Below are 11,748 nucleotides of genomic sequence, written 5' to 3' on the forward strand. Positions count from 1 at the left end.
TCCTTCTGAATTCTGATGGCAGGGTCCGCTTTGTTTAAATTGTAAATAATAGGAGAGATCAACCGGCCGGCAGCTGCAAATTCGAAAGAACGGGGAGGGTTGGTCAGGACACAAAGAGCAAGGACCCAAGGAGTTCGTACTCCAAGACTTCAAAAGTAAAATGATGGTCGCCGCGCTCGAAAGCTACAATAGAAAGCACCTGGCGCCAGCTTGCTCAGTTGCTTACTACTCTAATCTCGACACAATAGAGATCCGCGCTCACTCATGCCAAAACAAGGAGTTTGCATGGCTTCGTAGACAGTACCATGGTAAATACGCATGCGTAGTTGTCATACATCGCTAAAAATGAATGATATTGAAGTGTTTGTTTGGAGTTGGCTAATACTGGCTAACAATGTGGTCAACATCACTGAAACAATCATTTCATGAAGAACAAAATGCTCTGTACCTTTAGTGTGAAAACTTGTGAAATTTTCCAAAAAAACACATTTCATCAATGATATATTGCCAATTAAAATGTCTGAAAAGACATGAAAACTTATCTGAAAGAAATCCAATTAATCTCCAAATTACAGGGACAGATAACGCTTTTAAGCACCAACTGCACATTGCTAACTTGAGTTCATAACTCACATCTAACAACTGCGCAGTTGTAAAAAACCTATCTTGTCGTAAAATCTATTTTTCAAAAAAGAGCAGCGACGTGACTTGACTTATTATGCAGCATATAGGGAGGTTGTTGGTTACCAACTAAAAAAGGCGGCGACGATCATCGTGTTCAAAGGCCGCTGGCATTCACCCTTTGAATGGTCGAGGCTTCCGGTCACAGTGCTGTAGCTATAGACATTTCCGAGGGATTGGTATGTTAATGGTCAAAAAGTAAATCGCCCAAGAGTTCTGACTCCTTGGGTCCTTGCTTTATGGTCAGGAGTACCATATTTGATGCTAGGGGCGCTTACTGCCTATTTTTCCATTTTTTTAAAGCACATTCGCCTCCTTCCCAAAAACTACAGAATAATTAAGGGCCCTTCAGACAAACATTCAAAGTATTAAACATGTACTCGTTATAATGATACTTCCCTCTCTTCAGCACTTTTCCGCTTTTGGATGTAAACATCTTCATTGTTTTTTTTTTATGAAAACAGAGAACAAATGGTTCTATTCAACTAATAGGCTATCACATCAGTTATATATCACATCATATATATATATATATATATATATATATATATATATATATATATATATATATATATATGCAATAAATTCAGAATTTGAGTTAACAAACTTTGGGATATCTCAAATTCAAATTCAAATTCTGAATTTATTGCATGTTATAGCTCTACAGAGATGTATCGAGCACTGTGAATTGTGATAGAAGACGATTTCATTGGATATATATATATATATATATATATATATATATATATATATATATATATATATATATATATATATATATATATATATATATATATATATATATATATATAATATATATATATATATATATATATATATATATATATATATATATATATATATATATATATATATATATATATATATATATATATTCCATTTTAGGGAAAAACTGCATACGAAAACGGGAATTGAACAATCGACCAACTTCAAACAAGATTGTTTTTCTTCAAAACTCGGTTTTGCAAGTGTGTGCGCAGATTCTGAACTTTTTCAAACGGTAACAATATAAAAGAAATACTTACCATTAAATACGATGAGATATATTTCAGAGCCGTTGTTTCCTGCTACTTGTAACCAATGACAGTTGAATTTTGTGCCATTCAAGGACTCGGAAACATGCGGGATCATTAAAGCCCCGCTTGTCTTGTTAAGTACAGGCGTATACTTCGCAATGGTCCCTGGCCCTTCACATGAGGCAATGGTCGATGTATTCGTAAGCCATTCGAATTTGACAGTTGCACCGCTGCATGGTGGTATCGCTGCCAAGTCAAGTGCTTTGCATTCCAGCTGCACATCTTCTCCCTCCACCGATGTCAAAATCGTCTCTATAAAAAGATTACCAAAAGAAAAACAATCATAAAATACGACCAGATTACCCTAATTTGTGAACGTTGATCGGGATTTACGGAGTATGGAATTCATGGCGTTTGTTGGAATAACAGTTTGAATAACACTTAAAGGATCCAAAACGAGTTAAAAATCGAAAGGAACTCTATTTTTTGTCAGTCAATTATTGTGGGCATTACTTGGCTTACCATATGAAAGGTGACATGCAGTACCAAACACGCAGATCCAAGTCAACGCGTATAGTAACTGAGTCATTGCTGAAGAGAGTCAGTTATCTTCAATAGTTTCCAATTCAGTAACGAAACTCCTACGCGTCGCAGTGAGGTAAAGAAGCGAAGCCGAAATATTTATTTAGAGACTTCACGCGAGAGTTGTATTGATTTTAAGGTAGTTGAAGGCTTCTTAAAACATAAACAACAAGTGGACATCGTAGGTTATGTTGTTATCACGTTAAATGTTGACCAAGTCAAGTAGGGTCACGTGCATCCGTGTAGATATGAAGTGTTCAGAATTATGATTGCCTATTCAGTGTTCAGTGCGTATACCAATTGCTGCATTGGTTATGAAAACCGAAAGTTTTACCATTTTTGACACCATTGAAAGTGTAAGCGGGTGTTTATTTCCGGAGAGCAAACATGGGAGCTCTTTATATTTCCAAATGCCATCCAGAGTGCATTGTCAATGGCCAATAGATACAATGTAAATGTTGCTGCCACAGAGCAATTTACAAAAAAATCAATGCTCCTTAATACCAGTCACTTCAAGACGTATACGTATCAGTGCTACGTATAATGGTGTTCATGTTCAATGTTTGAACTCCAATACACGGCTAAAACCACACGGCTGTACACTTTGAAAAATGTCTTTAAAAAATAAAATGAAATGCATTATGAAGGTGTAATAATAACTCATATAATTTTTTTAAATGCTTTAACTTTTATTTCTTAAACAAAACAAACACATTCATTCATAATTTAAATAATACATTCAATTTTTTAATTAAATTAACTAATTTAACAATTAATTAACAGATGTATTGTTTACTTTGAAAAAAAAATCCTGTTGAGCCATAAACACTAAAGTAATGAACACGATGCAAAGTGCATAAACTGTTCACATTACCACCCCTATCTCTGCACCTGTACATAAGCTCATTAGCATAACACTTTAAATAAGGCACTTTTAGGCGTTTTCTAATGAAGCACAGGGATGGTGCTATCAACAAGAGAATAATCTGCTTTAAAATGCATCATACCTACATAATTTTACCCCCCAAAATTTAGTTTATCAGCTTTGCATAGCCGAGTTTTCACGTTGAGTGCAAGTGGAAATGCTAGTTTTTACCTACCTGCCGTGCGAGACTCCCTTCTCAATCGTGACCTTTGAGCAAGTACTTCCTGTTTCACTTTTTAAGCGGACTGTCGTATCTTCCCCTCTCTAGTGTCTTATGTATCATTCGCGAAACGCCAGTAACATCGTTTTGGGAATCTTAAGGCGGTTGTGCAATGCGCGCACCTGTTTTGCCCAATATACATCGCGCATTCAAAACTTTTCATGCTAGTTCCGAAGCAAACTCTTCAATGTCTTCCAGTTGTATACAAGATGCAGCAAGCTCTTTGTGCAATGTCATGTCAGCTCTTTTGTGGTATGTGCTACGTGAGGGACTGAAAATTGACCATAATTGCCTGCAGAAGTAGCGTATACGCACTAGCTTTCCCAATTTTTCGGGGGGGGGGGCGGTGGCGGGGAGATTTTAAAACATTTCCAAGACTTTGTTACTGGCGCTTCGTGGATGCTTTCGGTTGGTCTTGATAGCGTCCTCTCGCGGCGACATGTTATCGCGTATCTTCAAAAACAATATCTTGCCCCAAGACTACTTTTGAAGCAGCTGCAACTGTACTCTGACGTTTCTGACTTGAATGACATCACAGTTATGCTAATAAATACGAAATTTCGCATAAGCCAAACAAAAAGTCAAAACACCCTGAAAAATAGTAAGATTGAAGCTAATTTCAATTGGAAACAAAGTTGCATTTTCACAAATTGCATTGACAGCCATATTTCATTGGCCCTCCAACAATGAAGAACTAGTAAAGTGCATGTGAATAAGAGTTAACCGGGACGCCTTAACTGCTGCTTAAAGGAACCGGAGGTGGAAACTGACTCGTTAAAGACAATGGAAGGGGAATCACAAACAGGACTTGGCGAGTGCTTACGCCTTTGAAAATCCAACCAACGTGATGTTTTTGGTGGGAATTTCAAGAATCCAAGAACACACATCACCTCGTTTTTTCTCTATTGACATTTTCCTTTAATGAAGGCTAATAAATTGATAGTTCATGCTCCAGTAAAGAAGTTCAATAAAATAGGCACAAGATAATTTTCATCGGCATTATATATGTGTATTCCAGCCTGCAATCGATACTAGATATTGACAAAAAAATTATCGAGATCACATTAGGAGAGCGCTATTTATGGGGTTCCGTTGAATACAGATATCATTGAGAATTTCCTCGGTAACTTCTGTTATGATCCCCAAACCAAAGAGTAAACCCAACCCCGAAATGTACTCCCCAGAAACGGAACCAAAACAAAGTGGACATGAATAAAGCAAAGGCAAACCAGTTCACACCTTAATTAACACTTAATATTATTATTTCAAAAGAACCAATACAAAACACTTTACACACAAATTGAATTTAAGAAAATACCAATATACCATGATAGATTACCAGAGAGTGAGTGGTGGGGCGAGCAGGAGGTATAACAAAAAGTTCATAGTTCTTGTCTTGGTGGGTGCTCTATGATGACTCCGGGGCCGGTGATGAGCAGCAGGAAAAAGGGGGAAAGGGGTTCCTCTAACCGGTCCTCCCGTTAGGCAGCTAGTACCGTCAATACGCCGTACTCGTGAGTTCACGCACGTCGGATCAGTACCCCTGTGAAGTGACGTCAGGGTCCGGTAACTCAGACCCAAGTTTCTTGTCCGACGAAGTCGCCAAACCCAAACCAGGCAGCACCCTAGCGGGGCCAACTCCAAACTTGCTTGAAGCTCCAATCTGCTGTCCAGTCGACGAGCGACATCCAGGGGGAGATCATCAGACAGCAGACTCCCGGTCTTGGTATTCAGGCGTGTGCCCCGGTGAAAACTCCCCAACAGCCGGCAGTGGGCACAGTCATGAAACTCACGGTCCTCTCCGTCCGATGGTATGGGATGAAAGGCACACCCCACAGTTCGACGATCCATTGTATACGGGGACGAACAGGCACACCCGATGCATACCGTAAATTCTAACTTTCCGCCCTCCGAATTTGTAACGATTGTTCATTCTAATTTGCATATCTAAACTGCTCGCCCCAATTGGGTTAAACTGCTCGCCCCTTGAATAGTTAAAAAGGTTTAAGACATCGTTCCAGCCACTATTTTCTTTAACCCTCCGACGCAGAAAGCCCATTTACTAACACGCTTACAGTAAGGGGTCCCTCCGGGGACCCAGATATTTAGCGCCTTGGTTTGAGGCTACACAACACTGTATCTATATGTATACAATCTCGACATGTCTGTAGACTATAAATAAGGCGGTCATTGACAGGAAACAGATGTTGTATACATAGTCTGTGGTCAAGTCGTGCTCTTGGCTACCCGCAAGTGACTTTGTTTTGTGCACGTGTATATGGGCAGCCCAGGTTGTCAGGCTCAGATATGCCTGACCCGGGGTCACACACTAAAGGTGACTGCATATATCCGTAGTGGGTGTCTCTGGCTAGGATTGGATGGAAGATCACCAGAATTGGTTGGAAATTTTTTTTTTATTAAGGTAATTAACCAAATTGGGTCCCCAAAAGGGCTAGTTTCTGCGTCGGAGGGTTAACAAGAAAACCGATATTATGTAATACAGTTTTGCATGCCACCAAATAAATAATACACTACTACAACTCTGGAATAAATATTAATTAATACATCATCTTAACACTTCCTTTGTCTCGTTTGTGCAATTTCAATTATATTTTTCTGCCATTATTATACGCTTAGACTTTTTTTAAAAAGAAAGTCTTAATGGACAATCTTAAGCTGTTATGAATTCTTCACTTCGATGGGGGGGGGGGGGGGATGTACCAACATACAACTGTAACATATTGCTGTACTTTTGTAATCCAAGTTGTCTTAAGATAATGAAATTTGCAAAACCAAATAAACAATCTGTGCAGACTCAACCGAAAAAGTGAAACAAAATTAGAAAACAAAACAGCGCCTAATCCTGTATTGGCCTAGGCTTATCTATATTTGACCTATGGGGCGCACCAAATGAGACACAAAATTAAATATGTTTACATGCCCTAAAATAAAGCACAACGCTTCCCGTATTTGCGCATGCTCAACATCCGGGTCTGTTAAGTAAACTTGGTTGTTCGCTCGTACCCCCGCCCTGCAAACAGGACGCTGGGATACTCTGATGAGCTTCACAGAATCTTGTGAAGGAAGTGACCTATGACCTACGTATAAAGCATCTGGCTGCAGCTGTTTCAGCCCATGCGCGCAAATGTTATCTGAAATCTCCCATAGAAATGCGCGCATCCCATACCGGATGAGATTGCTGTTACATTGCGGACCATGTGGAAAAAAATTTGAGCGTTGAATAATGCAATTCGACCGTTCGTGATTCGAAACGGAGCCTGAGCGAGTGACGGGAATTGTAAATTTACAACACAGATAAGTTTGACAGAATTTCCTACATTATTACGCTTTTCAAAGAGAACAAATTCTAAACTGGAATAAAAGAGTAATGAATCAGTCTTAACGTCCATTTCAAAGCTTGCAGAGTCATGAACGTGATGACACGTAGGTCACAGGTCACGCAAAATCTAACCCATCAGAGCGTGAATTCATCAGAGCATCTCAGTGTGCTGTTTGCAGGGCGGGGGTACAAGCGAAACTTGGTTGACTCTTTGCTCGTTCCCCCCGGCAAACAGGGTGCGGGGAAGTGCCGATGCCGCTTCACAAAATCTTGTGAAGGATGACAGTATGGGTAACTTATCATAACCTTCGCATGCCGCCAGCGCGCAACGTTTGATAAACAGGGGCGGTTTGTGTGCTGCAGGCTACGTCACAGGAGGTCAGCCCTTTCCAGCGTCTTGTTTGCAGGGCAGGGAGGGGGCTACCGGCGAACGTGGATTTGCGGTCGATGACATTCGTGGAGAAGCAACACTGGAGAACGCAGATGATTCCAGAGTAGCACCCATAAGAGCCGTTGAAGAACCGCTGCCGGCGTTGAAACCTTTGAAACTTGCCAATGAAGCGATCCTCGTCCCGTTGTCAAACTGGCTGAAAACACCGGGACGGTCTCCGCCGGACTAACGTTCTAGTAAATGAAGTAACGGGCCAATGCGATCGATGTCATTTCCAGTCCGTCCGATGGGCTGGTTGGCAGTACTCCTTCAGGCATGGGAAAAAGTGTCAGGTTTCTACGCACAGTCGCCACCAGTCGCAAACTGGAAGCGCTAGAACTCTTTGCCCTCTTCGGTGCTGCCTTGACGTTGCGTGACGACGGGTGCGTTGAAGATCGCTGTGCCCGGTTCACATTCATACGCGGGGAGAGAGCGCATAACAGTAGCGACAGTGTCCAGGGATTTACCATATTATATTTGGCTAGGGACTCTGCTCACTCTCCGGATTTTCATGACGATTTTTGTGAGGGATTATTTCTGATGAATTTGGGATCAACTTCATTAATTAAGGAGAGAAAGAAATAGGACAAAGAAGCTGCACCACCTGAGTTAATTGACTGCTTTATTCACATTGACTGCCTTGGATCTTCAGGGTACACACCCATCCCAGCCCTTACAGAAGCATTGATTTGTCAATTCCTACACACACAAAATATTAAGATTACACAAATTAAACATGTATAAATCTTTTACCCACTTTTAATTTTACTTTTTGATAAATTTATTACATTGAAGGAAACTGTCTGAAATTGCAGAATAGTTAACTTTTGACATTTCAAACGCTTTTACATCATACAATAATAAACAAGGTAAGCCCAATTTACCATGCCAACCTTTGAAGTAAAGAAACATTGATCTGTCTTCAAGATATTTAAAGGGGAAGTTCTTCCAAGCTATTATACAGGTCAAAGAACGTTATGCATGTAGACAATTTTTATGGCATATTTTTAAGCATCGATTATTTTTTCAACATCAATAGCTAATCATTTATTGAGAGCCTCTTTTGACCGAGTGTTTTCTTTGAAGCCAAAACAATAAGGGGTCGATAATCACATTGTTGTTTGCCAATTATTGAATTATAAAGGCGAATAAGGCGATTTGAATTGTGAAATAACACCCTACAAATCCTAAAAAAAAATCAACAGGGATGATGTATAATTTTGGCATATACATTTTTTTTAGACACAAAGGATAATGGAAACAAGTTGAGATAATGTTCGAATGTTCTAAACATGGCAAATTCAGTGTGCGGAAATCATCACCGTTAAATAGCTGCATCAACCTTTCTTTTAAAACCAAAACGTGCACGGTAGAGATAATTAAACGTACATCTTAGTCCCAAAATGAGCCGTATTCTTAAACAATTGACGGCGCTGTAACGATGCTATTTTGTAGGTATAAACAGACGTGTTTCCAAAGTAATTGACGCATGCTTGAATTCTGCTACGACTTCAAACTTACATGTTTACTATGTTAAAATGTTCGATGTTAGTTAAGTAGCTAAACTGTATCCATGAACGACATTTTGCTGGCATTTGTACCAAGAAGATGGCGTGATTACAGCGGCGCCCTCGTTGGATAAAACTATTGCCTATTGAGACGTAACTCACTTCCAACGTTGTAATAAAAAGACTTGTTTATACTTCTCTTAACAACTTGGGCACATTACTCTTCGTTCATAAAACAGAACGTATTTGTTCAAGTTTAGCCTAGTCTCAGGTGCATGCATGTTTTTCTTTCATAGTCTTTTAAAGTTTATGGTTGTGTGGCTTTAAATGCCGCACCCATCGTTAATTGGCGCCACTCGGATCCTAAAAGCTACTTACATGGTCTGCACTGCTGCAAGTACACCGATATTCCACCAATACTGGTGAGGTTGTATGTTATAACAATAACAAACAATCATCACTCTACAATATTACTAGGTCATAACTGTTTATACTTTAGATTAAGACATTGAGCAAATTGTGGCATTATTTACAGTACAGTTTCTAAGATAAAATGGAATCGTCAATTTACGTCATGGATTCATTACATTTTGTATGGGTGAGACTGGAACGTTTATTGAATATTGACAGAACCCCTTTAAAACGTCTGTGATATTTCCAAAATAAAAAAATACCGACCGTGAACTTTAACTTCAGAATAAAATTACAAATAATTTTAATAAATTTTTAGTCAATAGTATACGTAAAAAGCCTTTCGACTTTACTTCTAAGTATGTTGTCCTTCGACTAAAACCAAATGCAACACTAACGTAGAAGAAACCACTACGTTTCATTCTTCAAGTAAAACAAAATAACTATACATGTACAGACAAACACTGTAAAATAAGCCTACTAAATGAAAAACAGTGAACGTTATTTAAAGAAGAAAAATGTATCTACAGATTACGCGTGATAAGAATTAAATGTAAACAATGTATTTATCAGTTCACAGATCATTAAACAAGCTTGAAAATCATGTTTATTGGGCTGTTCGCTTGGTGATCTTAAAATCGCACTTGTTGGCAATTAGATCGCACCCTTTAATTAATGCAATTGTTACACATATCTACATCTGCCAATCCCGTACCGGAGGAAGGATTGGGTTACCCCGAAGGGGGCGGGGCGGAGCCCATTCCATCCTACCCTCTTCATCCAGACCGTCCACACTCTGCCCCTCCTCCCCCATGCTGGTAGCGTCGTCTCTGAAAAGAGGCGGGGTCTCGACAGGAGATGACATCTGGAGGTTGTTGATGTCTTCGTATTGGGTAGGAGGTACTATGCGGATGGGCTGGGCTTCCAATGGGGGTGTGTTTGTGATGCGGTCTGCATACGTATGGACCACCTGAAGCAAATGCAGCACGTAGAAAAAAAAAATGTTTTAATGCAAATATTAGAAAAATCGCATTTGAAAAAAAAAAAAAATTATTGACACCCCTATTTGTCAACACTTCAACTTGCTTAACAATTCCATTTCTGATATGGTTTTACAGGGCAAAGAATCAATTGGATATCACAAGCATGGAAAAAGTGTTGATGAAACGTCTTCGGACTATTCAACCACATGAGCTCAACATCCAGGATGAAAATGACTAAATATTTAAACTTCAGTAAAATCGAATCAGTGATATTATTTTTTACAACTTTAAGGAGTTTATTCATGACTTTTACATTGGCGGCTGGTTGTTGGTTGCCGGTAGATGGCACGTTTCTTTGCTCCTGGGGGTCAGAGAGGACAACAGTCTCCGCTGCCCTGTTGCCTGAAACAAAAAGGTGAGACAAAAAAAAAAAATCATCTAAATCGGGAATATTTTCTGTTGAGGTTCAAGGAGTGAGGCAAGCCATAAATTTTCCTCTCAAGCACGTAACGTTTTGAAGGAGATTGAAGTCTTAAAAAAAATATACAAATTAGAGATAAATAGGAAATGAAACAGATTGTATATATTAATTTTGCGGTTAATGTACATTTTATACAATTGCGTTATACAATTACAAAATGTTTGTCGTAGATATTTCCAACATTTTGTAATGATTTTAAGAAAGTCCTGAAATTGGCATCTTCGTAACACGGCCATAATTTCAAAGTGTTTAAATGGTCAAATTAGCAATTGACTTCACTGTCGTAAAGGGTAACTTCCTATGAAAGGCCTCATATCTAGCAATCACTTTGGAGCAGCTGGATCTAATTTTGTATTGTCAACTGAGAAAATATTTTTTAGAATTTAATTCTAGGAAGAAGCAATTTCCATCCTGTCACACCAAAACCAACGTGACAATAACGTTCTTTAGCGATCGGACATTATATTTCGATGCGCATTGTAACATTCCAAGGACCTCTACGTTTGATATTTCCATTCGATTTCAGTTTGGATATGGACATCCCACCCTGAAGTACAAACAGCTTTGGCACTCGGGCACAAAGCTTAGTTTACCTGATGGTCCTACGACTGTGTTCAAGCAAGGACTCACAGACGCCGTGGGCCTGTCGGGTCCAGTCCGTGTGTAGTGAACTGCAGGCCTGTAATATCATGTTAACAAAATATCGGTATAAAATAAAGCTTTCAGAGGCATACCATTGATGTTATTATGATATGTTGCTTTTGTTCACCGCCTAAATCCTGCATTCTTGCATAGGGCAGCTTCTTATATATCTTTAACATAATAAGGGTACTAATTTTACTGTCTTTCCCAGTTAAATTCTTTTCGTTTTTCGTTTATTGATATGCATGTCAGACTTATTCTGGATTTTATTCTCAAATCTATTGTCTTAATCTGAACCTTTGTCAATGTCTTTTTTTCATATACAATAAACTGTTAATGATGTATACCCGCTCATGTCTCTTTCATTTAATGATTATTCGGTTATGATTTGATATGATCTGATTTCGTATCTGTTTTGATATTTTTTATACACTTTTAAACATTTTAATAGCTAGTTTTTGTCTTGTTACTTATATTCTTTGAAATGTTATGTCCAGGGCCCCGTGGA

The 11,748-nt window shown here is 38.9% G+C and overlaps 1 long non-coding RNA gene across 1 annotated transcript; it reads right to left on the minus strand.

Annotated features, from left to right (window-relative positions):
- Positions 1-9,967: 9,967 nt before the first annotated feature.
- Positions 9,968-11,394, minus strand: LOC119735622. The gene is made up of 3 exons (XR_005272195.1): positions 11,192-11,394; positions 10,431-10,519; positions 9,968-10,104 (listed from the first exon to the last, which is right to left on the minus strand). It is a non-coding gene; the product is annotated as an uncharacterized LOC119735622 (long non-coding RNA).
- Positions 11,395-11,748: the final 354 nt, after the last annotated feature.

Source organism: Patiria miniata, unplaced genomic scaffold (genome assembly GCF_015706575.1).
Source record: "Patiria miniata isolate m_02_andy unplaced genomic scaffold, ASM1570657v1 HiC_scaffold_29, whole genome shotgun sequence".
Classification (NCBI taxonomy): Eukaryota; Metazoa; Echinodermata; class Asteroidea; order Valvatida; family Asterinidae; genus Patiria; species Patiria miniata.